A 24601-nucleotide genomic window follows, 5' to 3' on the forward strand; every position below is an offset into this window, starting at 1 on the left:
CCTTTTAGTATTTTTTTTGTTCTAGTTAATACTATTGGTTGAACTCTGTAATTAACACACAATTAATTTTAGGTGTTTAAATTGTAACTGAAAAGGGATCCCTGTTAAATATAAGAGTGGGAATAAGAGAGGGAGGAGTTGTACAATTTGGGACATGCTCAATCGGACTTGCCCCAAATGGTGGAGTTAGAAATGTGCCAGGGGATTCCAATACAATCCCATCAAGGTGGCATGTACCAATGCCATCTCACTAGTCCAAGTGATCAATTTCAGTTCACAATTGGTCATATTGATAGGTCTAAGAGTCAAAGGGATCACATAAACAAGACTAGTGTCTGTGAATACTAGCTGATAGAATAAAAAATGGAGAGAATGATCCATCATGGGAAGTGGGATACACAGCAGACTCATAGAATGGCAGATGTCCTAAACAGAACTCTGGCCTCAGAATCAGCCCTTAAGGCATTTGGATCTGGCTGAAGTATGAGAGTATTTTAGGCATGGAAAGCCAAGACACTTTGGCCAAAAAAAAAAAAAAAAAGGACCTAAATGAAAGATCTCTGGGAGTGAAATCCCAGTAGAAAGAATGGGCCATCAAAGAAGGAGGTACCTTTCTCTGAAGGGAGGGAGAACTTCCACTTTGACTATGACCTTGTCTAAATAAGATTGAAGTCAGTGAACTCAAAAGGCTTCCATAGTATTGGCAACTCATGACTAGAGCCTAAGGAGATTACTGACACCATGAAGAGTGTCAAATTGTTAAGTCAACAACAGGAGTCACTGTGTACTTACTCCTCATGTAGGATCTCTGTCCTTAATGTGTTGTCCAATGTGAATTAATGCTATAACTAGTACTGAAACAGTATTTTACACTTTATGTTCTGCGTGGGTGCAAACTGAGGAAAGCTTTACTTAATATATACTAAATCGATCTTCTATATATAAAGATAGAAAATGAATCTTGATGTGAATGGAATGGGAAATGAAGCGGGAGATGGGAGGGAAGCCATTGTAATCCATAAACTGTACTTTGGAAATTTATATTTACTAAATAAAAGTTAAAAAAAAAAAGAAAAGAGGTTTATTTAGGCTCATAGTCTTGAGCTTCAGGTCCAAGATCAGGCAGTCCTAGTGCTTGGTTGCCTGAGGTGTTTGGAGGATGGGAAGGGCAGAATGTGTGGGGAGGAAGGGTCACATGGTGAACCAGGAAGCAGAGATAACAGCTGGGTCCAACTCAGGCTTTCACAACCAGCCCCTTGTAAGAGCTGCCTTCTAGGGGTATGCCTTTACAGACCAAAGTACTTCCCACTGGACCTACTTGCTAGACACTATAATTGGCTTAAGTTTTCACCCCCTTAGTACCATTAACTTTAGACTTCGAGAGTTAAAATCCTGTAGAGTTTGGGAGCCAAATATAATCACAGCCTAGCATTATCTCACAGTTCTGTAGGTCAGCAGTCACGGGAATTTAACTAGGACACCTGCATAGGGTATCACAAATGGAAATCAAGCTGTCAACTCTCTGCAGGCTCTGGGGGGAGGGGTGTGGGGGAGAGTCCACTTACACTTTTCCTCAGATTTCTGGTAAAATCCAGTTCCAGCAAACATGAGAGAATCAAGTCCCTCTTACACGTTTCAGCTCCTGGACTTCTTCTGCCGTCTCCCTTTGACTCCAGTGACAGAAAACGCTCTGCTTTCAATGACAACTCAGGACAACGTCCCCAGGTTGAAGTCCACAACATTTGGTATCTCCTCAAACCCTCTTTTTCTTTTGTAAACACATATTTATTTATTTAAGAGTCAGAGAGATGGAAATAGAAGGAGGTAGACACACACACAGAGAGACAGAAAGAGAGAGAGAGAGAGAGAGGCGCTCCATTTTTTGGTTTACTCCCCAAGGCTTGCATCACCTAGAACTGACCTGAGGCTGAAGCCAAGAACCCAGAACATAATCCAGGTCTCCCACATGATAGAGGAACCCACTTCCTTGAGCCATCAGGATCTGCATTAACAGGAAGCTGCAGTCAGGAGCCAGAGCCAGAGCCAGAGCCAGAAATCCAAACCAGGTATTCCTTAAGAGACGCAGGCATCTGAAGTGCTAGGCTAAGGGCCGACTCCCCAATAAGCCTCTTCCCTCATGGCACGCACCTGTGCACAGATTTGCAGAATTAGAGTGTGGACATCTTAGGGGCACCATCCTGCCCATCAGAGCTTCCCAGGGTGGCCTCCCTGTAGGTACACTTGCTCCTTTCTGCCTGTTCTCATCACAGCACAGAGGCTGACCTGAAATGACTTCCCGTATTACTCAGAGTAGAATCACATCTTTACAATGCTCCACAAGCCCTATGTAATCAGAATTGTCCCGCAGCTTCCTGCCTTCGTCTCCCCACTACTGAACGCCCACCAAGCACACTGCCCGTTCTGGGCATTTGTCCTTGTCTTCTCTCACTCAATTTCTCTTTCCCCAGCTCTGTGGGACTCGTGACCTCACTTCCTCGAAATTGATGCTGAGACACCACCTTCACAGTGATGACCTATTGAAAATCGCAACCTCCAGATTCCCCAGGATTCTGTGGTCCCCTTTTATTTTTCTCCAAGCTCTTCTCACTTTCAAAAATAACGTATATTTTGTCTCTATTTGTTCAATGCAATCAGCAAAGCAAGCACATACAGTAGGGATTTTTGTTCACCGTGTTCACTGCTTTATCTCTAATGCCTAGAGCATTGCCTGGCACACAGAAGGAACCCAATACATTTCTGTTGGATGACTGAGCACATAAAATGTGCAGTATAAACGAGGGAGCAGAGCTTTCCTTGCATAGAGGAAATGTGGGTTTTGGGGTAGGGGTTACGGATTGGGTCTTAAGCTGCATGAAGACCCCCAGGCTGTGCACCCATCAAACCATCAGGCTGTGCACCTGGTCGACAGCACAGTCGAGGGGACTGTCCTGGATTCCGTACATCCCACAGCTCACCTGGGTCGCATACCTTGCAGATTATTATGAATTTCATTTTACCTCTTTAATGCTCTTTAGAAAGTTGCTGGAGAGCCCAAGTAGGTGTTACAGTGTGTCAGGTCAAATCGTGTCTTTCTAGAAAGATGGTTTGGCTTGCTGGCCCCACTTATACATCCCATACAAGTTTCCCTTCTCCAAAAGAGCACACTGTGGGAAACGTTAAGGTAGAGAGGACAGCTCAGCGCTGCAGCGGGAGCCTGGAGCCAGCCAGGGCAAGCTCGGACGTTCACTATGGCCTGGTGTGCAGCTGCGTGAACTTGAGGTAGTTCCATCACCTTGCTAAGCCTCCATTTCCTCTTCTGGAGAAATAGGGCTAATCATGGCACCTCGTAGGGATATTGTGAGGATTGACTGGGATAAGATCAGCGAAAATACCCAGCAGAATGCCTGCTACTGAGACAGTATGCAAGGGTGCGAATTTTCTTCTGTCCGTTCACGGAGCTCAAATCCACCTCTCTGTAACGTTTACCCTTAAATGCGAGCTCTGCTCTTGGGAGCAGTGAAGAATGAAACAACTCTCCCTTCCAAACAGCCTTTGAAGGCAGTTATCATGTTCTCCCTCAATCTGCTCTTTCTAAAGGGGAAAATGCTCAGTTCATTCAAGCATTCCTTATAAAAGCTGGTGGTGATTTCTAAATGTGCAGCGGGTCGACAACACAGCTTTCCGAAGCTGCTGTCTAGGAAGCACTCATGGAGGCAGGGCTCTTTGGGGTCTGTGTAGTTCTTGGTGTACCCTCAGCTCCTGCAAAAGGACCTGGCACATAGTAGGTCCTCAACAAACACTTGTTGATTCAAATGATGACTCTACAGATGCAGTCTGTCTCCCCCTGTTCCGGGGACCATACTGTTTTGCATGCCAGCTATCCTGCTCAAAACTCTTTGAGTTCTAAGAAAATAGAAATCCACTGCAAACTTGTTTATAATTTCTTGGAAAATACTCTTAACGCTTCTCAACTATAAAACTTAAAGTTTGGGTCACGTGATTCCCAGGAACACTTCCAATTCTACGGTGCTGTTGCTGCTTCTCTTTTTACAAAGCTGACATATAATTCACAGAACATGAAAATCATTTAAAAGTGTACATACAGTTCACTAAAGTGAACTACAAAAAATTTGTTTATAGAATATTGACAAAGTTGTGCAACAATCACCTTTGATTCCACATTTCTGAAACCTCAAAATGAAATTCCATGCTTCTTAGCCATCAATTTCAACCCCCTCCTCCCTCAGTCCCTGGCAACTGCTCTATGTCTGTTTCTATGGATTTGCCTGCACATTTTCTAGAAATGGAATCATAGGAACTGGGGCCTTTGTGGTGGTTTCTTTCAATTAGCCTACTGCCTTTTAGGTTCAGCCATGCTGGAGATGCTACTCCTTTTTAACAGCCGAACAATATTCCTTTGTGCGCATAGACCACATTTTGTTTTTCCATTCATTGGTTGATGGATACTGGGGTTGTCTCCATGCTGTGACAGCTGTAAATAGTATTTCCGTGAATATGTATGTACAAGTTCTTGTGTGGACATATAGTTGCAATAGTCTTGAGTATATACCTAGAAGTGCCATTGCTGGGTCATAAAGCAATGCCATGTTTAACCATCTGAAGAATGACTGAACCATTTTCCACAGTGGCTGCATCATGTTACATTTCCACCAGCAGTGTGTGAAGGCTTCAACTTCTCCACATGCTCACCGACATGTTACTTTGGCTGTTCTGGTGAGTGTGAGATGGTATCTCACTTTATTATTTGATTTGCACCTGATGGCCTCTTATACTTCTAGAGGTTCCGACACGCTGCCCCCAGACATTGCTATCCTTCTTTGTCTTCATTTTAACCATTCTTCTGTTACATGCTTCTTAAATTTTGTTCTCAAGCTACACCACTCCTGGGAGTGATCAGTTTATTACACATGCACTCTGCTTAGAGGCTGGTATAGCAGTGAAGTGAATTAAGCCCCGCTTGTAACAAAGGCATCCCATATACATCGGCTGGTCCAAGTCATAGCTGCTCTGATTCCATTCCATTTCCTGCTAATGCACCTGGGAAAGCTGTGGAAGATGGCCCAAGTGCTTGGGTCCCTACCACCCACGTGAGAGACCAGGAGTTGTTCCTGGCTCCTAGCTTTGAATTTGTCAAGCCCTGGCTGTTGCAGACATTTAGGGAATGAATCGGTGGATGGAGATTGGAGATCTCTATCTCCCTCCCTCTCCCTCTCTTTCTCTCTCACTCTCTGTTACTCTGCCTTCCAATACACAAATATATCTTTAAAAACTTGCTTTCATCATTTGAGTTAAAGACATGATTTCAAGTTTCAACAACTTTTTACTCTTTAGTTCTAATAATCCACTAGTTGAGGGCTTTACACTTAACTCCTCCTCACTCCTTAGGGTTCTGTGGGCACACTGGCTCTTTTTTTTAAGATTTATTTTATTTATTTGAAAGTCAGAGTTACACAGAGAGGAGAGGCAGAGACACACACACACACACACACAGAGAGAGAGAGAGCGAGGTCTTCCATCCAATGGCTCACTCCCCAGTTGGCTGCAACAGCCGGAGCTGTGCCGATCTGAAGCCAGGAGCCAGGAACTTCTTTCAGGTCTCCCACATGGGTGCACGGGCCCAAGGACTTGGGCCATCTTCTACTGCTTTCCCAGGCCATAGCAGAGAGCTGGATCAGAAGTGGAGTAGCCAGGTCTCGAACCGGTGCCCATATGGGAAACCGGTGCTTCAGGCCAGGGCATTAACCCTCTGAGCCGCAGTGCCAGCCTCCACACTAGCTCTTTTCAGGGTCCATTCTCCAGGAGTGGAGTATTCTAGCACGTGCTGAGGTCTCTGGCTGCAGGGCGAGGACCTGCATCAGAACTGGGTTATAAAGAGGGTGAGGGATACCATGATTCCTGTACAGTTGCATAACTTCCAGCAGAGATAAAAGCCAAGCCTCAAAGAGGAAAAACCAAAAAAAAACAAAAAACAAAAAAAAACAAAAACAAAAGAAGAAGAAGAAGAAGAAGAAGAAGAAGAAGAAGAAGAAGAAGAAGAAGAAGAAGAAGAAGAAGAAGAAGAAGAAGAAGAAGAGCAAAACATCGTGGACCACAATTCACAGTGGGCAAAAGACAACCCAAGGACAGCAGGCACATAGTGTATGTAGCACAGTGGTTCTCAGACAGTTCTGCCCCACAGGGAACATTTGGTGATGGCTGGAGGACAGGGAGGTTGCTAAACATGTTGCAGTGTGTAAGACAGTTCACAATGAAAAATGACGAGAAACCAAACTCAAGTGTGTGACAAGACCACAAGTGTCTGGTCCCACAGGATATCAAAGCCGACTTTCCTAACTTTGTCAGCGGTTTCACAGGCTTTGGTTGAAATAGATTGGTTCTGACTCGCTAGTCAAGCCCCCTGGTGGTAGCGGGGAGTAGTGCAGGTTTCTACATTCCTATTAAGTTGTATGCTGGATTATACCTGTGAAGGCAATGAACTCTAGCCATATGGAACATGCATATATATATATATATATATATATATGCAAATATTTCCATATGAATAAATATATGTATATGTACACACACAATTTATGTAATTAATTTATGTAAAGGAAGTGGCTTGCATGGTGTGGGGGTGACAAGTCTAAAATTTGTAGCATCAGCAGGCAGGCTGGAGGTTCACGCAGCAGTTGATGCTTTGGTCTTGGAGCAGAATTTCCTTTCTAGGAAATCTCAGTGTTGGCCCTTCAGACTTGCAAATGTTTGAATGAGGCCCAACCACATTATGGGTGGGGGGGGGGGGGAATTGCCTTTAAAGTTACAACCTCTACCAAACACTTTCACAACACAGGTACTAGTGTTTGATCAAATAACCAGATATGAAGACAAGGAGCCTACACATAACAGCCCCAGTGGTTTCCTCTTAGAATAATCACAGGTGGGCTACCCATGTGAATCAGATCTTATCCTGGACACACCATGCACCTGTCTCCCATTTGTTTCTGTAGCAAAGGGGGAATTACCTTGAGATCATTCAAGGCATACCCCTTCACTTACCTCTGAGTTCCATTCCTTCTTCTTCTTTTAGTTTTTAAAGATTTATAAATTTATTTGAAAGGCATAGTTACAGAGAGAGAGAGAGGTCTTCCACCCACCGGTTCACTCCCCAAATGGCTGCAATGGCTGGAGCTGTGCCAATCCAAAGCCAGGAGCCAGTAGCTTCTTCCAGTCTCCCACACAGGTGCAAGGGCCCAAACACTTGAGCCATCTTCTACTGCTTTCCCAGGCCATAGCAGAGAGCTGGATCAGAAGGGGAGCAGCCAGAACTCAAACCAGAGCCTATATGGGATGCCAGCACTGCAGGCGGTGGCCTTACCCACTATGCCACAGTGCCAGCCACCCATTCTTCATGTCTTCAAGGAGTGTGACTCAACAATAGCCCCTCCTGACTATTTTCATCAATTTCTTATTCTTGTTTCATTTCCAAATGTATTACCACTACCTCTACTCTCTTACTTCCCTGAAACAAGGTTTAGGAGTCAACCAGAACTTATCAATGTGGCCTAACACTCAGTGTCCATTCTTTTGAGTGAGTGTTCAGATTGATCCAGGCTGTCAAATATTTTTAATATCATTCCTGTAAAAAACTTGCCTTTAACCATCCTCTTGCCAATGCCACAGCTGCCACAAGTGACTGGGCAGTAATGTATATTATAGATAGTACCTCCAGGAGCTATTCGGTTTGTGGCATATACAACCAAACTTGGAGTGCTTCTAAAGAGTTAATTACATTTGTTACCTTTACTTTCTCAATTCCTACTTTCTGTTAAACTCAGGGGCATACTAACTGCATTCTTCTTAGGTCTAGGAAAAATGATGCTAAAATTCATATGGAATCACAAGAGACTCTGAATAGCTAAAGCCATTTTAAACAACAAAATCAAAGCCAAAGGCATCATAATACCAGATTTCAAGACATACTACAGGTTAGTTATCAAAACAGCCCAGTACTGGCACAAAAAAAGACATGTAGACCAATGGAACAGAATAGAAATCCCAGAAATCAATCCACGCATGTACAACCAATAAATTTTTTTGACAAAGGAGCTAAAATCAATTCCTGGAGAAAGGACAGTCTTTTCAACAAGTGGTGCTGGGAAAATTGGATCTCCACATGTAGGAGTATGAAACAAGACTCCTACCTTACACCTTATACAAAAATCAACTTAAAATAGGTCAGGGATCTAAATTTATGACCTGATACCATCAAATTACTAGAGGAGAACATTGAAGAAACTCTGTAAGACACCGGCATAGGCAAAGACTTCTTGGAAAAGACCTCAGAAACAGAGGCAAGCAAAGCAAAAATAGACAAATGGGGTTCCATCAAGTTGGTATGCTTCTGTACTGCAAAGGAAACACTCAACCAAGTGAAGAGGCAACCAACAGAATGGGAGAAAATGTTTGCAAATTATGCAACTGATAAAGGATTAATATAAAGAGCTCAAGAAACTCAACAACAACAAAACAAATGATTCAGTCAAAAAATGAGCAATGCACTTGAACAGACATTTTTCAAAAAATGAAATTCAAATGGCCAAAGCTTAAAATAGATCTACATATGACCCACCAATCCCACTCCTAGGAATTTACCCAAATGAAATGAAATCAACATATGAAAGAGTTTTCTGTATCTCCATGTTTATTGCAGTTCAATTCACAATATCTAAGATAGGAAATCAACCCAGATGTCCATCAATTGATGATTGTATAAAGAAAATGTGGTATATATAAACTATGGAATTTTACTCAGCCATAAAAAGAATGAAATCCTGTCTTTTGCAACAAAATGTATTCAACTAAAAATCTTTATACTTAGTGAAATAAGCCAGTCCCCAAAGACAAATACCATATATTTTAAGTGATCTGTGATAACTAATAGAGTACCAAAAAATGTAGTGTATATGAGTGAAATTGACATTTTGAGAATTGATTATTGTTTGTAGCTCTTGTCTTTACTGTTGAGGAACAGTGTTTTTTTCGTCCTACTATTTGTTGAATTCTTTAGTTAGTGGAGGGTTAAAATCATGATCATAAAATAAACTGAAAGTATGTCAGAATAAAAATTAAAAGAGAGAATAAGAAAAGAAGGAGTAGGATGGGTGGGAGTGTGGTTGGGAGGGAGGGCAGGATGAGAAGTATCACTGTGCTCCTAAATCTGTATATATGAAATTTGTTCACCTTATATAAACAAAAAATTAACTAATTAATTTTTAAAAATGAAAGAAAAAAAAACAGAGACAGATTTCATGTGAGCCAAAGAACTTTAGGGCTCCTCTCAAACACAGAACTCTGCCAGTGCCATAGCAGAGAAGGGATAGGGGCTTAGCAATGGGCTCACAGACTCATATTTTTACAAAACAGGTAAAAGTAAGAAATTTTAACCACAATTGGTTAAGACTACTATCTCTTCCCTTCTGTCATACTTCATTGCATCATATGGCATTGAGGTGACTAAGGACATTTTGGGGATCTGGCCACAGAAAGTTTGATGATATATTCTGTCAGCTTTTAGTGGAATGCATTTATATGGTTTAGAGTCACTTGAGTATAAAATTAATGCTACCTATATGAATGATAATGGCTTCCAAGAATCATCACATTTCTTTTTTTTTTTTATCTTTTATTTAATGAATATAAATTTCCAAAGTACGACTCATGTGTTACAATGGCTTCCCCCCCATACCGTCCCTCCCACCCACAACCCTCCCCTTTCCCACTCCCTCTCCCCTTCCATTCACATCAAGATTCATTTTCGATTATCTTAATATACAGAAGATCAGCTTAGTATACCTTAAGTAAGTATTTCAACAGTTTGCTCCCACACAGAAACATAAAGTGAAAAATAATAGATGATTTTTTTAAAATGATGATGAAATCAGATCAGACCTATTGTCATGTTTAATCCCAGTGAGAGTCAAATTGGGAATTGATAATTACTTTTTTTTTTTTTTTTTTTACAGAAGATCAGTTTAGTGTACATTAAGTAAAGATTTCAACAGTTTGCACCCCCATAGAAACACAAAGTGAAATATACTGTTTGAGTACTCGTTATAGCATTAAGCCTCAGTGTACAGCACGTTAAGGACAGAGATCCTACATGAGGAGTAAGTGCACAGTGACTCCTGTTGTTGACTTTACCAATTGACACTCCTGTCTATGGCATCAGTAATCTCCCTATGCACCAGTCATGAGTTTCCAAGGCTATGGAAGCCCCTTGAGTTCTCCGACTCTTATCTTGTTTAGACACGGTCATAGTCAAAGTGGAGGTTCTCTCCTCCCTTCAGAGAAAGGCACCTCCCTCTTTGAAGACCTGTTCTTTCCACTGGGATCTCGCTCACAGAGATCTTTTTGCCAGAGTGTCTTGGCTTTCCATGCCTGAAATACTCTCATGGGCTTTTCAGCCAGATCCGAGTGCCTTTAGGGCTGATTCTGAGGCCAGAGTGCTATTTAGGACATCTGCCATTCTATGAGTCTGCTGAGTATCTCACTTCCCATGTTGGATCACTCTCCCCTTTATTTATTCTATCGGTTGGTGTTAGCAGATACTAGACTTGTTTATGTGCTCCCTTTGACTCTTAGTCCTTTCATTATGATCAATTGTGAACTGAAATTGATCACTTGGAATAGTGAGATGGCATTGGCACATGCCACCTTGATGGGATTGAATTGGAATCCCCTGGTATGTTTCCAACTCTACCAATTGGGGCAAGTCAGCCCGAGCATGCCCCAAATTATACATCTCTTCCCTCTCTTATTCCCACTCTTATGTTTAACAGGGATCACAAGAATCATCACATTTCTGACTGACGAGTCATTATATAAAAATAGGGGTCCTGTCACAATAGTGTGAAATAGGCCTATATATGTAAAGCCAGAAGCTAGACAGACATGCTGTATTTTATGTTAGATATAAAGTTGTTAGTGAATAAAAGTCAGTTCTTGTTGTCACATTGCTGAAATATAAGTTCTTGGCTTGATAACATAACATACTGATTTTAAATGTACCATTGTTTTTGATAGAAACTGAATAAAAATGGAATTTATCAGAATTTCGGAATTTGTGGGGCATTAATGTGTTCTGCAAATGGCAGATATTACTATACATGAAATCACATGTTTTATACATTCTAACTTATAATACAATCCTAACTTATAATACAGTGCTACAATGAAAACATTAATAACTACTTAATCAGTGTGACCAATTCAAAGAGGATTTAAGGCTAGTCACTATTCAAGAAAATTTGAAATATCCTGCATTCTTAGAGCTCTTATGTGAAAGAAACTTGGCAGAGGGTTTCCCAAATTCATCTTCCATATTTACATGACATTACCAAAGCTAAAACAAATTTTTCTGAACTGTCAACAAGAAAAACACAATATTTTCACACCTGTGCTAGAGGAAAGACAAAATTATTTTTATTCTTTTTGTTCAAAATATTGTAAAAGTATTGTCATATAAAGAATTGACTGGTGCTGGCATTGTGGCATAGTGGGTTAAGTCGCCACTTGCAACACTGACATCCCATGTGGGCTCTGCTTTGAGCCCTGGCTGCCCCACTTCTGATCCAGCTCCCTGCTGATGTGCCCAAGAAAACAGAGGAAGATGGCCCAAGTCCTTGGGTCTCTGTACCCACGTGGGAGACCCAGAAGAAGCTCTTGGCTCCTTGCTTTGGCCTGGCCCAACCCCAGCTGTTGTGGCTATTTGCAGAGTGAACCAGCAGATGGAAGATTTCTCTCTGTGTCTTTCTATCTCTCACTTTTTATCTCTCTGCCTTTCAAAAAAAAACAAATCTTAAAAACAAGAATTGACCAAAAAGTATACAGACAAAAATTAGGAAAAATATTGTAAAGCTGCATCTGAAGTTAGTTAATAAAAATATTGCTTTTCTATATTTTGTTGTGCATGTGCCAGAGTTTAAAATTTTATTTATTTTGCCATTTCTTTTCTCATTCTATATAGATATTCAAATTACACTTAATTTTGTATTAGTTCTGCATCCTTTGTTTTAAACATTTATTGATTTATTTGAGAGGCAGAGAGAGAGAGGGAGAGAGAGAGTGACCCACAGGGAGTTCCCAACTGCTGTTCACTCCCCAAATGCTAGCAATGGCAAGGGCTGGGCCAGGCTGAAGCCAGGAGCAAGGAATTCAGTTCCTGTGGGCAGCAAAGACCCAACCACTTGAGCCAGCAGGATGTGCATTAGCGGGAAGCTGGAGCCAGGAGCCAGGAGCCAGAACTGGGTATGGAACCGAGGCACTCCGATGTGGAATCAGGCATCTTAGCCAGTATCTTACTCACTTGGCTAAACACCTGCCCCCACAGTAGTTTTCTTGAAGAGAGTCATTTAGCTGTAGAGACTTCAGGTCCCACAAAACCTGACTCAGCCGCTGCTTGAGCCTGCTGCAGACCAGCCTTGTCCTCACCACTCCTCAGCGGCTCCTCTCAGGATTACCAGCTGACTCGCACCAGCCCTGGGATTCTTCAGCCCTCTGCCATGCTTTGCACACTGCACTCTCCCTCCTTGAGACTCTTCTCGGGCACCACACCCTTCTGGTGTTTTTCCTGTCTCTCTATTTGCCCTTCTCAGTCTCTGTGGCTGCCTCTCCTCCTCCCTTGAACCTGCACTGCGTTTTCTTATCTTCTCCTCCTGTGGTCCCTGTCCAGCAGATCCCATGTAGTCTCACGGCTCTAAATGCCACACATATCCCTGTAGTTCCAATCACTAGCCCTGGCATTTCCCCAGTACTCATCTCCCTCATCTAACGCTCTGCCTGCCATCTCTCTTGGTGTGCACATCTCCAGCTTCGTGGCCAAAACAGAGCCTTCGATTCTGTTAACTAGACTTTGGCCCCTACCTTGACTTGGACCTGCTCTTTCTCCAGTCCCTCTCATCTCTGTCCATGAGGCTATCACCCTCATATATGGTTGTTCAAGTCCAAGTGCTAGATGTCATCCATTCTTTTCATCCCAAATCCAATCCATTAACAATTACCCTTGGCTGTTCCCTCCAAACACACCCAGCATCTCTCCACTTCTCCCAGCTCCTCTCTCCTCTTACCTGGGTCACAGTGTCAGCCTGTGACAGAGTCCCTCTGCTCCCATGTTTTAAAAATTCATAGGAGAGAGAGAGAGAGAGAGAGAGAGAGAGAGAGATTCTACCTGCTGGTTTTCTCTCCCCACAGTGGCCAGGTGGGCTGAAGACAGGATCTGGGAACTCAGTCTAAGGCGCCCACATTGTTGGCAGGCAGGTGCCCAACAGCTAGAGCTTTCTCCTGCTGCCTCCCAGGTTCTGCACTGGCAGGAAAGTGGCCCTGGGAGCCGAAGCTGGGACTTGAACTTGGACATTCAATACAGGACATAAGCATCTTAACTGCAAGACCAAATGCTTTCCCCTCCACACACCCCTACCTTTTATTCTTGCCCTGCCTCAATTCATTCTCCACAAAGCATAGTCGATGTCCATCAGGTCACATCATTCCCTCACTGAGAATATTTCAGGAACCTCCATTATATTTAGAACAACATATCCTGGCCCACCAAGTCCTCCCTGGCCTGACTGTGTCCACTCTCCTGCTTGCCTGGGAATGCAGATGCTCCAACTGTGCTGGCCTCTTCAAACTTGAACACATGCTGCTCCCTCTGCATGGAGCGCTCTTCTCAGATGGACAGTGGTGGCTGCTGGTCATCCTGTTGCTTCCTCAGAGAGGCCTTCGCTGTGCACCCACTAAGCTGTCCTCTCGTCGCTCTATTTAATTTTCTTCATTGCACTCATTATGTCTAACACATGCTAAATTTGTCTCCCTACTGCCTTTCTGTCTACTATGGTGGAAACTCCAAGATAGCAGATTGTCTATGTTTTGTTCACCTCTGTTTCTACAGGACTCAATGCACATTTGTAGCAATGAATGACTGAGTCGCATTTACAGATGGGAAAACCTAGGCACAGAGAATAAAGTCCCTAGACACATCTATAGGTGTCGGAACTGGGGTTTGGATCCAGAGAGCCAGTCATAGCATTCTGCCCTTGCCCTGCCCATTGGGCTCAGGCATGTTTCCAACTAAAGACCAGAAGAGCAAGAGACAGGAGGGTGCAGGGCGGCTCCTGTGTCTCCGAGCCAAGGGAGGTGCCAGCTGGAAAGCAGGGAGACAAAACAGCCCAGCGTGGGCTATTCTAATCATTCGAAGGTGGAATGAGAGTGGACTCCCAGAACCAGTGATATCCACTGTGTCATCTCAGAACCCATCTTCAACTCAGGCCTAGAGCTGATTTTGACAAAACCTGGTTCTTCCTGGGCACATAAGAACAGATGTTAAAGCCAGCCTTGTCTTCACCAGAAACAAGACAAAAAAGCGTCTACTTCATAGCCCTAGGATGAAGTCAGGTACAAGTAGGGTGTGCCCAGGCACTGCCAACTGGCACCGATAAGGTCCCCACACAAGGGCCACGTAGCCGGGGTGAAGAGGCTGCCCGCCCCTCTCTGCCATCACGGTTCCTGAGAAAGTAATTTCCTTCCCCTTCAAGCAGAGCACGCTTTACAAAAGTGGTCTCAGGGTTCCTGAGTCTGAGGTAATTTGTTTTTGCTGCATTTGATGAAATAGTGTGGCCTATTCTTCCCAAAGCCTAAGTCACTTCCTGAAGTTAAATTTGCCCGAGCGGCAATCATGCAGTTAACATATAAAGGCACCACTAGAGAAATAAGTTTTGTTAATTTCAGTGTTCAACAGTGTCTCCTCCCACTCCACCCCCAGTTCCCCTCTCCCCCCACCCCCAGGATTTTTTTTCTTTTTCCCTGAAATCTGATAAAATGGGAAGCTTTCCATGCATTGGAGACATTTTCCTTGTGTTTCCCGTGTAGTGTGTGTTGATGGCAGAGGCAGAATGAAAGGTTATGGATCCTTGGAATTGAGCATTTTCAAGCTCGACACTTGCAGAAATTACTAATCACTTTAGCAAAGGTTATTCATTGGGAACCATGCGATTTAAAAACGCATTCCTCCCTTTCAGGTGTAATTCTTGTGAGATGATAATAATTCAGCAGTTAGTAGAAAGAGCAGTAAAGCCATACATCAAGATCACATACTGGCCCTCCACCATTGCTATTTCTGACACATAATAAAGGGCAACATATTAATAAGAGAAATTCTGAATTTACTTGCAACTGAGAATGGCTGAAAAAAGATTATTTTTTGACCTTTGTATTTTTTTTTTTTTTTGGATGAACGGAAACTCAGACCAAACTCTCAACTTTGGTAACAGTGAGTTAGCTAAGACAAGATGCCTTTACACAATATCTTCTTGTATGTTGATTAGGAATTAACCACCAACAACATATACAGGCACAAGAACCTTGATTTCAAAATCAAAAAGTTATTATTTAGATATGGAGAAAGTTAAAACTTAGGTACACCAGAAAATGTGGAATTAGGGAGGGTGTTTAGCCTGGTAGCTAACATGCTGGTTAAGACATCTGGGTCCCTTTTGGAGTATCTGGTTCATTACAGATTCCGACTCCTGACTCCAGCTTCCTGCTAATGCAGACCCTAGGAGATAGCAGGTAATGGATCAAATGATTGAATTAGAGAAAGTCCTAGGTTGTGTCCCCAGCTCCCAGCTTCAGGCCAGACAAGCCCCAGCCAATGTGAGCATTTGGACAGGGAATCAGAAGATGGAGCACTCTCTCTTTGTCTCTCTCTCTCTCTCCCTCTCTCTCTCTCCCTCCCTCTCTCTCTCTCTCTATCCTTCTCAAGGAAATAACTTAAAATAGAAAATGTAGGGCTAACTCAGTAAAAATTTAATGAAATGTGTTTCCTTCTCTTTCAAGCCTTAAAGCAACCAGCAGCCCTTTACTACAAGGGACATCCCCAAATCAAGGACTGAGGTTGTTCCTGGGGCCTGAGGCAGCTGAGTGGCAGATCCGTGGAATGAGGCTGAGTGCAAGAATATACTGAGGGGCCCACGCTGTGGCATAGCAGGTAAAGCCACCTCCTGCAGTGCCAGCATCCCATATGGGTGCCAGTTCGAGTCCTGGCTGCTCCATTTCTGATCCAACTCTCTGCTATGGCCTGGGAAAGCAGTAGAAGATGGCCCAAGTCCTTGGGCCCCTGCACTCATGTGGGAGACCTGGAAGAAGCTCCTGGCTCCTGGCTTCAGATCAGTATAGCTCTGGCCATTGAGGCCAATTGGGGAGTGAACCAGCAGATGGAAGACCTCTCTCTCTCTCTCTCTATGCCTTTCCTTCTCTCTGCATGTAACTCTGACTTTCAAATAAATAAATAAATCTTAAAAAAAAGAGTATATTGACATTTAGGATCTCAGAGTTAGGAGGAATCTTTTTTTTTTTTTTTTTTTTGACAGGCAGAGTGGACAGTGAGAGAGAGAAAGAGACAGAGAGAAAGGTCTTCCTTTGCCATTGGTTCACTCTCCAATGGCCGCCGCGGCTGGCGCGCTGCGGCCGGCGCACCGCGCTGATCCGATGGCAGGAGCCAGGAGCCAGGTGCTTTTCCTGGTCTCCCATGGGGTGCAGGGCCCAAGCACCTGGGCCATTCTCCACTGCACTCCCGGGCCACAGCAGAGAGCTGGCCTGGAAGAGGGGCAACCGGGACAGAATCCGGCGCCCTGACCGGGACTAGAACCTGGTGTGTGGGCGCCGCTAGTCAGAGGATTAGCCTAGTGAGCCGTGGCGCCGGCCTAGGAGGAATCTTAAGTGTCACCTAATCACACCATTTTGCATTCAAAACTGATAAACTATTATCTCTGGAGGGCACAGGAGGAAGGAGCTGCTCCCCAGTGGATCCAGCGGAGGCAGTCTGGCTGGCTGGTTTCGTTAACTTCTTCATGTTTAACAAGTTCTGATCACAAATAAAGCAGATTTTTTTGTCAGTGGATTCTTTGTTAATGGTTTCAATATAAGGGATAGAATTGAGAAATTTGAATATTGAGTAAGGAGGGGTTGGGAGCAAGAAAATGAGCAGATCCTGCTGGCGATACCAAAGAATTCTGTTTCCCCTTCCAGGTTCCTGGAGGGTTGGGCTTGGGCTTCAGGTAGATCTTCTGTAGGAGAGAAACTCCCATCACCACCGTTGGAAACGGTTTGAGGTGCTGACACAGGCTCCTGGAGCTGCCAGCATTGCCTGCCTCTAGATGAAGGCAAGTGGCTTTGCCAACGTAATCAATGACCGTGGATTGATCTGTGAGATCCTTAAAGCCAAATGACAACCAGACATGGTAGCTATAATACCCGTGACAGCCACAGCTCCTGCCCTCCAGACCTCCATGTTCAAAATTCCAGGGACTATACATGACTAAGAAGACTCTTTCTTCTTGATCTCGAGGCAAATATTTTACCAATTTATGGTTTTCAGGTGAAAAAAAGGTTTGCCCCTTGATTTTCAGATAACTCATTTGACCAGCTCATTTGTTTTTTCGAATTTTATTGCAAACCTCAGTGTCCACGCAGATCTGGCTCACGTGGGGAGGTTTTTGGTAGCAGAGTTGAGTCTGTGCAATGATGAAGTCCACAGCTATTTTACTGCTATCCTGTCCCCATTCTGATGCACAGAGTTCCGCTCTTTGAAGCGAAGTGTCAGTTGGCATTCAGTCTGGTGGAACTGCAAGTGGCCATGTGCCACCAAGTGTCCAGCACGCTGTAAAGGACATGCACCCCTCTTCTTGCTGCTTCCGTTTGCTAGCAGGATGCACTTTTCTGATAAATGAGATCTGGAAACCTCTCTTCCCTCTAATTTGCATGAGAGAATTAGGCAAAGGGCCTACAAGGATTTTGAGGGCTCTTGTCCTATTCATCTGGAGTCCTGCAGAGTTACAGAGCTTCGTGTAGATAGCAAAATCTTCGCCATACTCTACATGGAAATGACTCTGTAATTGAACTCTATTAGACACTAAGGCTGAGCCTCCCTGAAGGAAGAAATTTAAACATTTGGGAATGTTATCTGGGAAATTCGGATTTAAAAATATTCATTTGAAATGTTTAGGTGATTTATTAATAAGTCATTTTTCCAGAAGTTTAAAATATTCAAAGAGTGACCTGGATTCTTCCTTCCTGTTGATATGTAGGGACATATCCAAAAATACACACATTCTACCATAATTGCTTAGGCACTGCGTTTCAGTTCTTTCACTGGAAACAAGTCAGATTGGCTTGTGAAAGACAGGGAGGTCTAAGACCCTCGCCTTGCTGCCCTTCAAAACCTCAGTCTTGCCTCTCCATCTGCCTGATGGGCATTGCACTTGGATGCTTTGGAGTCACTGGGAAGCCCAGAAAGCCCAATACCCTAATCTCCCCTTTACCACCCAGAGGCACCTGCTCCTGATGCCCCTCTCGGCTGGTGGTCCTAACAGTCACTTCTCTTCTGTCTCGCATGCCCACGTCCCACGAGGCTCTCTGCAGCGTCCCCTGCACCACCCCCCACACCCCACTCTTCCTTTCTATGCTCATTGCGCTGGACTGCTGCTGCTTCAAGCCTGGCTGATTAGAACAGCATCCTAACTAATCGCCTACTTGTTTCTTCCTCTCAAATTCACTGCTGCCACAGTAATCTCTCCAAAACACCATCTAATCATGCCAAACCCTTAATTAGAAATCTTCATTATCTCTTCATTACCACCAGGATAAAGTCCAAGCGCCTTAGTTTCCTTCCACGCGCTGGCCTCGGTTCACATTTCCAGCTTATCACCCATTCTTCCCCACAGTTGCAGCAGACTCCACGAAAAGCCAGTCCAGCCACAGCATTCATCCACCTGGAGCGGTTCCTCCAGTCCTTCCGAGGTTTGTGTCTGTCTTTGATGCCCAGGTCAAGTCTTCCTGCCTTTGCTGGCATCTTCCTGGATGACTGTGTCTTCCTCAGAGCTCCTGGGACTTCCAGTGTCCTCTGTCACAGCCTGAGACTGCTCCTGCTTCTGTTCTTAAAATGCTGGTGTTTTCTCCCTCTGTAGTTGTACGCTTCCTGGGTACAGGAATTGTTCCAGATCCCTAGGGTCAGGAATTGTTCCAGATCCCTCTTGCATCTCCCTGTCACTATAATTATCACCACTACACCTGACTTGCCAGCCTCCATAAATACTAATTATGATACCATTTGGAGTTTGGTGACCAAAGGTAATAACTGCTGTAAGGTAGCCATGTGATCCACTTTACTTGCGATAACCCATGTGGGTAACCGGAGTGCTAGATTATAAAGGGGATTTACCTGGTGTGAACGGGTGCCCAAACTGAGCAAATCCCAAAGAAGGATCATTAAAGAAGGAGAAATGCTGGGGAAAATCATGTGAAGGGAGAGAGTGTTCTATTCAACACGCACAAGGACTCTGGAGCACAGCTAGGGGACCCAGCTGTAGAGCAGTAGAGGGAGCTGAAGCGAGTGCGGGCACACGTGCATTATTACCTAAGTTATCATTGCCATGTGCCTGTTTAGAACTGTGTGGCCCTGCCCCCTTCGTATTTAGGCTGACCCACACTGGAGTGGGGTGTGGTATACACCAGGCTTGGGAAGAAGCTTCAGGGAACTTTCCTGATTTCCTTTTGTGTTTTAGTTCTCATCAGAATGTGAGTATCTAGTCTTAAAGAGGCTTTCTTGGCTTAAATACAATATCAAAGCTGCTAGTGTCTTCCCTCCTCTGTGTCCCTGCAGCTCAGAGGCCCTGCAGAAGGTAAGTGCTCTCCTTATGCCCGTGGAGTTTCAGGATCGGGCATAGGTAACCTCACATACCATGAACATGGGTGAGAATCTTGCTTGGAGCCATTTGAGCAGAGAACGCTTCCTCCCTGCCTTTCCTCACTCTCCTCCCACTTGCCTGGGAAGAACTACGGAGACACACACACACACACACACACACCCAAAAAAGACACAAAACTTCATAAGCAAGGCAACACCAGGAGGTTGAAGATGTTGGGCTTTCTTTTTTCTTTCTTTCTTAAACAATTATTTTCCACTAGCGAACAGTATTCTGAGCCCTGTGTGTGTCAGCATCATTTCTAGAAATCAGAGGTGCAAGCCATCACCTCTATAGTGGCCATGAGTGGGCACAGTTGGGGGCTTTCCCCTATTAGCATTTTCCCCCTGGATACCTGTCATCCGAGAGCCCCCGAGCACTAGCCAATGCCCTCTGCTATGGTTCGGGTAGGTTTTAAATTGTTTGATTATTTATCTGTGAGAGTAGGACAGCAAGAGCAGCTGGGGCTGGGCTGGAGCCAAAGCCAGGAGCCAGACACACGATCCAGGTCTCCCAAGTGATTGACAGCAACCCAAGTACTTAAGCCATCACCGTTGCCTCCCAGCATCTGCAGTGGCAGGAATCTGGAGTCAGGAGCCAGAGCTGAGCCTAACCACTAGGTTAAACGCCCACTTCCCCCAGTGATTTGCTTGTCTCCCAAGCATCCACTGTGATTGAAGCGTTGGTCCACAGGGTGGTGCTGTTGAGAGGTGGTAGAATCTCTGGCAGGTGGCGCCTAAGAAGAAGCCCTTAGGTCACTGCGGGTGTGCCCTTGGCAGGTAGATCTCCGAGACTCCTTGGTAGTTCTTGTGAGAGAGTTGTTACAAAAGCCTGGGTTGGCTCCACCCAACCTCTCTCACCCCAGATTTGAGATGCAATCCTCTGTCCCGACAAATGCCCCTACCACTGCCACCCACCATAATTGCAAAAATGTCTTCCCCAGGACTGAGCAGAGGCAGGTGCCATGTCCCCAGACTCTAAACAAGGTAGCCTGCCTCAGCTCTCTTGTTATGGAAACGAAAAGCTGGCGAGTACACCCCCCCAATCTGCTTGCATCACGACTCCCAAAGGGTCTTCTGTGACAAGCTTTGCTTTGCCAGGTAAAAACAGTCTTTCCATCAAGGCAACTTGAGGCCACCCTGGGTGTGCAAGAGGCCCAGGACTCAGGGCTGGCACCGTGGCACCAGCATCCCATATGGGCACCGGGTTCTAGTCCTGGTTGCTCCTCTTCCAGTCCAGCTCTCTGCTGTGGTCCGGGAGTGCAGTGGAGGATGGCCCAGGTACTTGGGCCCTGCACCCGCATGGGAGACCAGGAGGAAGCACCTGGCTCCTGGCTTCGGATTGGTGCAGCGCCGGCCGTAGCAGCCATTTGGGGAGTGAACCAACAGAAGGAAGACCTTTTTCTCTGTCTCTGTCTATAACTTTACCTGTCAAAAAAAAAAAAAAAAAAAAGGCCCAGGACTCATCATTTTTAAGAGCTGGAAATCATTCTGATCAAGTGACCTCAAGTGGACATGGACTTGAAGTTGTCCCCAGTAAACCTGATCACAAGTTACAAATACAAAGGAGGAGGTGACTCAAGACAATCGCTTGAGTAAGAAGTTACTCTCCAAGTAGCAACCTTGAGAACGGGTTTGCTACAGATGAGGAACATCAAGGAAGGTGGTGCATAGAGACACGCGGAGTGGAGCTCCAGGAGTTTCTGTGAGGAGGTGGGAGATGAACTGAGATGAGGATTCTGGATGGAAGTTCATTTTCCCATCAGGTTTGACACATAGACTTAGTCCAATCCATCTTGGCATCCACAGCAACCAGCACAGTGCAAGGCGAATAGTAGGAGAGCAATAACTGCCTGGTGAATTAGAGCATGAACAATTAAGGTTTTCAAGATCGAGTCTACCTCAAAAAATTAACCGCCATATTTCCTCTTTCCTGGCTTGAACTGTGTCCTCCCCTATTGCCTGTTGGACATCTTGACTTTCTGATAGCGTTGAGTGGGGAACTGGAAATGTCTAGGTCATAATCTCATCATGCCTGTAATGATCTATTCCTCACGTGCAGGGTCCAAGGATGAGCGTGGATAAAGCACGTAGACCCCTTTGCAGCACAGAGCCCATGCTGATGCCTGGGGGAGATATTTAAAAGCTTTTTGGTATTGGAATGACATGAAGGTCCACAAGAGAGGGCAAGGGCATCTTCCAAACCATTCATGTGCCATAGGTAACTTTTTTATAAAACAAAGCAGTTTTCCAGGGGCAGTCACTACAACCCAGTGCAGTGGGTTCAGCCACTGCCCGGGATGCCCACATTCCACTAGAGTGTTGGTTTCAGTCCTGGCTGCTCTGCTTCTGATCCAGCTTCCTGCCAGCTGCACCTGGGAAAGCAGTGAATGGTGGCCTAAGCACTTGGCTCCCTGCCACCCACATGGAGTTCCCAGCTCTTGTCTTCTGTCTGGCCCAGCCCGGCTGTTGTGGGTATTTGGGGGAGTGAATCAGTGGATGAAAGATCTCTCTCTCTCTCTCTCTCTCTCTCCCTTCTCCCCCCTCTGTGTCACTCTGCTTCTTGAATAAATAAATGAATAAATATTTTTTAATCAATTTTCCCAGGATTTTTTCCCCCAGGTCAAAGTACATTTGCCATGACCCATCTCGCCTGGTCACAAATCTTACATAACACACCTCCCAGGCTAAAGAGGAAATCACAACATCTACTCCACTTGGAAGGTCCTATATAGTGCGCAGCACACACACGAGTAGAGCAATCCTCCTTTTAAGGAGAGATAATATGGAGGCCTCGCTCTCTGTGTGATCTTGGAGGTTTCCATAGCAACTGCATCCTAACTGATGAACTGCACACCTGCAGATGGCAATGGTCGGGCAACGGGCTCCTGGGCCTCGAGGCCCATGAGCACCACCTAGTGAGGAAAGCCCACTTCAAACCTTTCCAAACAAAAAGTCAACTTTACTCGGTTCACTTCTCCTTGCAAATGAATGACTCGACGTTCACATAGCTGTGCCGATAATTTTAAATACTTTAACGAAGAATTTCAACTTCAGAGTCTGAAATATTAGAGCTAGGCAAAGGAACTGAGAATCAGGAAACTCAAAGATCTGACCAACAGTTTCTATTACTTACAGTTTGGTTCTGATTTCTTTTCACCTGTGTGTATTTTGAAAGGGGCTGACATTACTTTTCAAGTATAAAACAAATTCTTCAAAGATCTGGAATAAAATAGGAGAAACATAGGCAAGAGTTTGGGGAAAGAGGGGAGAGGGCAGGAACGGGACCTCGCATTGCATGCCATACATTGTCTGTCTGTTTTGAACCCTATGAATGTACCTTTAATGAAATGAATTTAAAACACAGACATTAGCACATATTCATGTTGCAAGCAACCGTTTAATTTCAGCAAAAAAAAAAAAATAATAATAATACCACCAGTCACATGACATCCATTTGCTAATTTGCAAAGAAAAACAAGGCCTCCTCCCCAAGAGATTAAAGGCTTTTCTCCAAGCAAGTTTGTGTCTGCTAAATGCAGCCCGGTATGGATAGAAAGTTCATGGATAGAAAGCTCATCTCCACCCCCACTGTCACACACAGCCCTTCTTGAGTTTCTTATATGGGAAGCACCGCAGCTACTGATTTTTTGTAAATCACATTTAAGTCTACCAAAGTCTTCATCTAATTTGATCCTTCGGTGAACCAACCCAGAAATAAAAGAAATAAAAAGAAAATTGATTTAAAAATATTTATTCATTTATTTATTCAAGAAGCAGAGTGACACAGAGCAGGGAGGAAGAGAGAGAGAGTGGGAGATCTTTCATCCGCTGATTCACTCCCCCAAACACCCACAACAGCCGGGCTGGGCCAGACAGAAGACAAGAGCTGGGAACTCTGTCTAGGTCTCCCATGTGGGTGGCAGGAAGCCAAGTGCTTAGGCCATCATTCACTGCTTTCCCAGGTGCAGTTAGCAGGAAGCTGGATAAATAAAAAGTTACAAAGCTAAGCTCCAAGGATGTGTCTTTCATGGTGCTACCATCTGAAAGAAAACTTCCATTTGTCTTCTGCAAAGAGAAAAAACACATGGAAACTTGGGCCTAGAGCAGCTTGTTGTCATGACAAAGACAGGAACCCAGACACCAGCAGGCTGGGCGGTGTCAGCATTCCAGTGGGAAGCAGGCCCCAGTCCGTGTTTTCAGGAGTCTGGAGCCACTGTGGAAGGCATAAGCCTTCCAGAACACCTCACAAAGTAGGCAGTTATTTTATAAAAGGCCAAACGGGGTTAAATTGTGAAAAATATAGTCAGAAAGATTGTTTTTTTGCCTCTATTCATGGTTGAGTTTCTTTTTTGGTCTACAAACCATAAATGATCAGTTATAAAACCCTGGAGACTCTGAAAATCATTTCTGGAAGGGGAAACAAGGCAATACACAAGCAAACCAGATAGCTTTGGCTGAGGAAGTGGATGCAATTACTTCAATTTGTTGGAATTTTGAACCAGATATTCAGGGAATAAAACCTGCACCACTACCACCTTTTACTGTGATGTGCATTTTGGATGAATATTTGGAAAAATCTCACATTCTGCCATATCTAAGACAGAAGAATAGCAGATAAAAGTACAGGTTTGGGATTTTACATATGGACTACAGACTGTGTTCTGAACACAAGCTAACCTTTTTTTTATTTATTTATTTTTTTTTTTTTGACAGGCAGAGTGGACAGTGAGAGAGAGAGACAGAGAGAAAGGTCTTCCTTTGCTGTTGGTTCACCCTCCAATGGCCGCCGCGGCCAGCACGCTG

This window comes from Oryctolagus cuniculus, chromosome 9 (assembly GCF_051225735.1).
Source record: "Oryctolagus cuniculus isolate XC-2025 breed Fujian yellow rabbit chromosome 9, ASM5122573v1, whole genome shotgun sequence".
NCBI classification, from domain to species: domain Eukaryota; kingdom Metazoa; phylum Chordata; class Mammalia; order Lagomorpha; family Leporidae; genus Oryctolagus; species Oryctolagus cuniculus.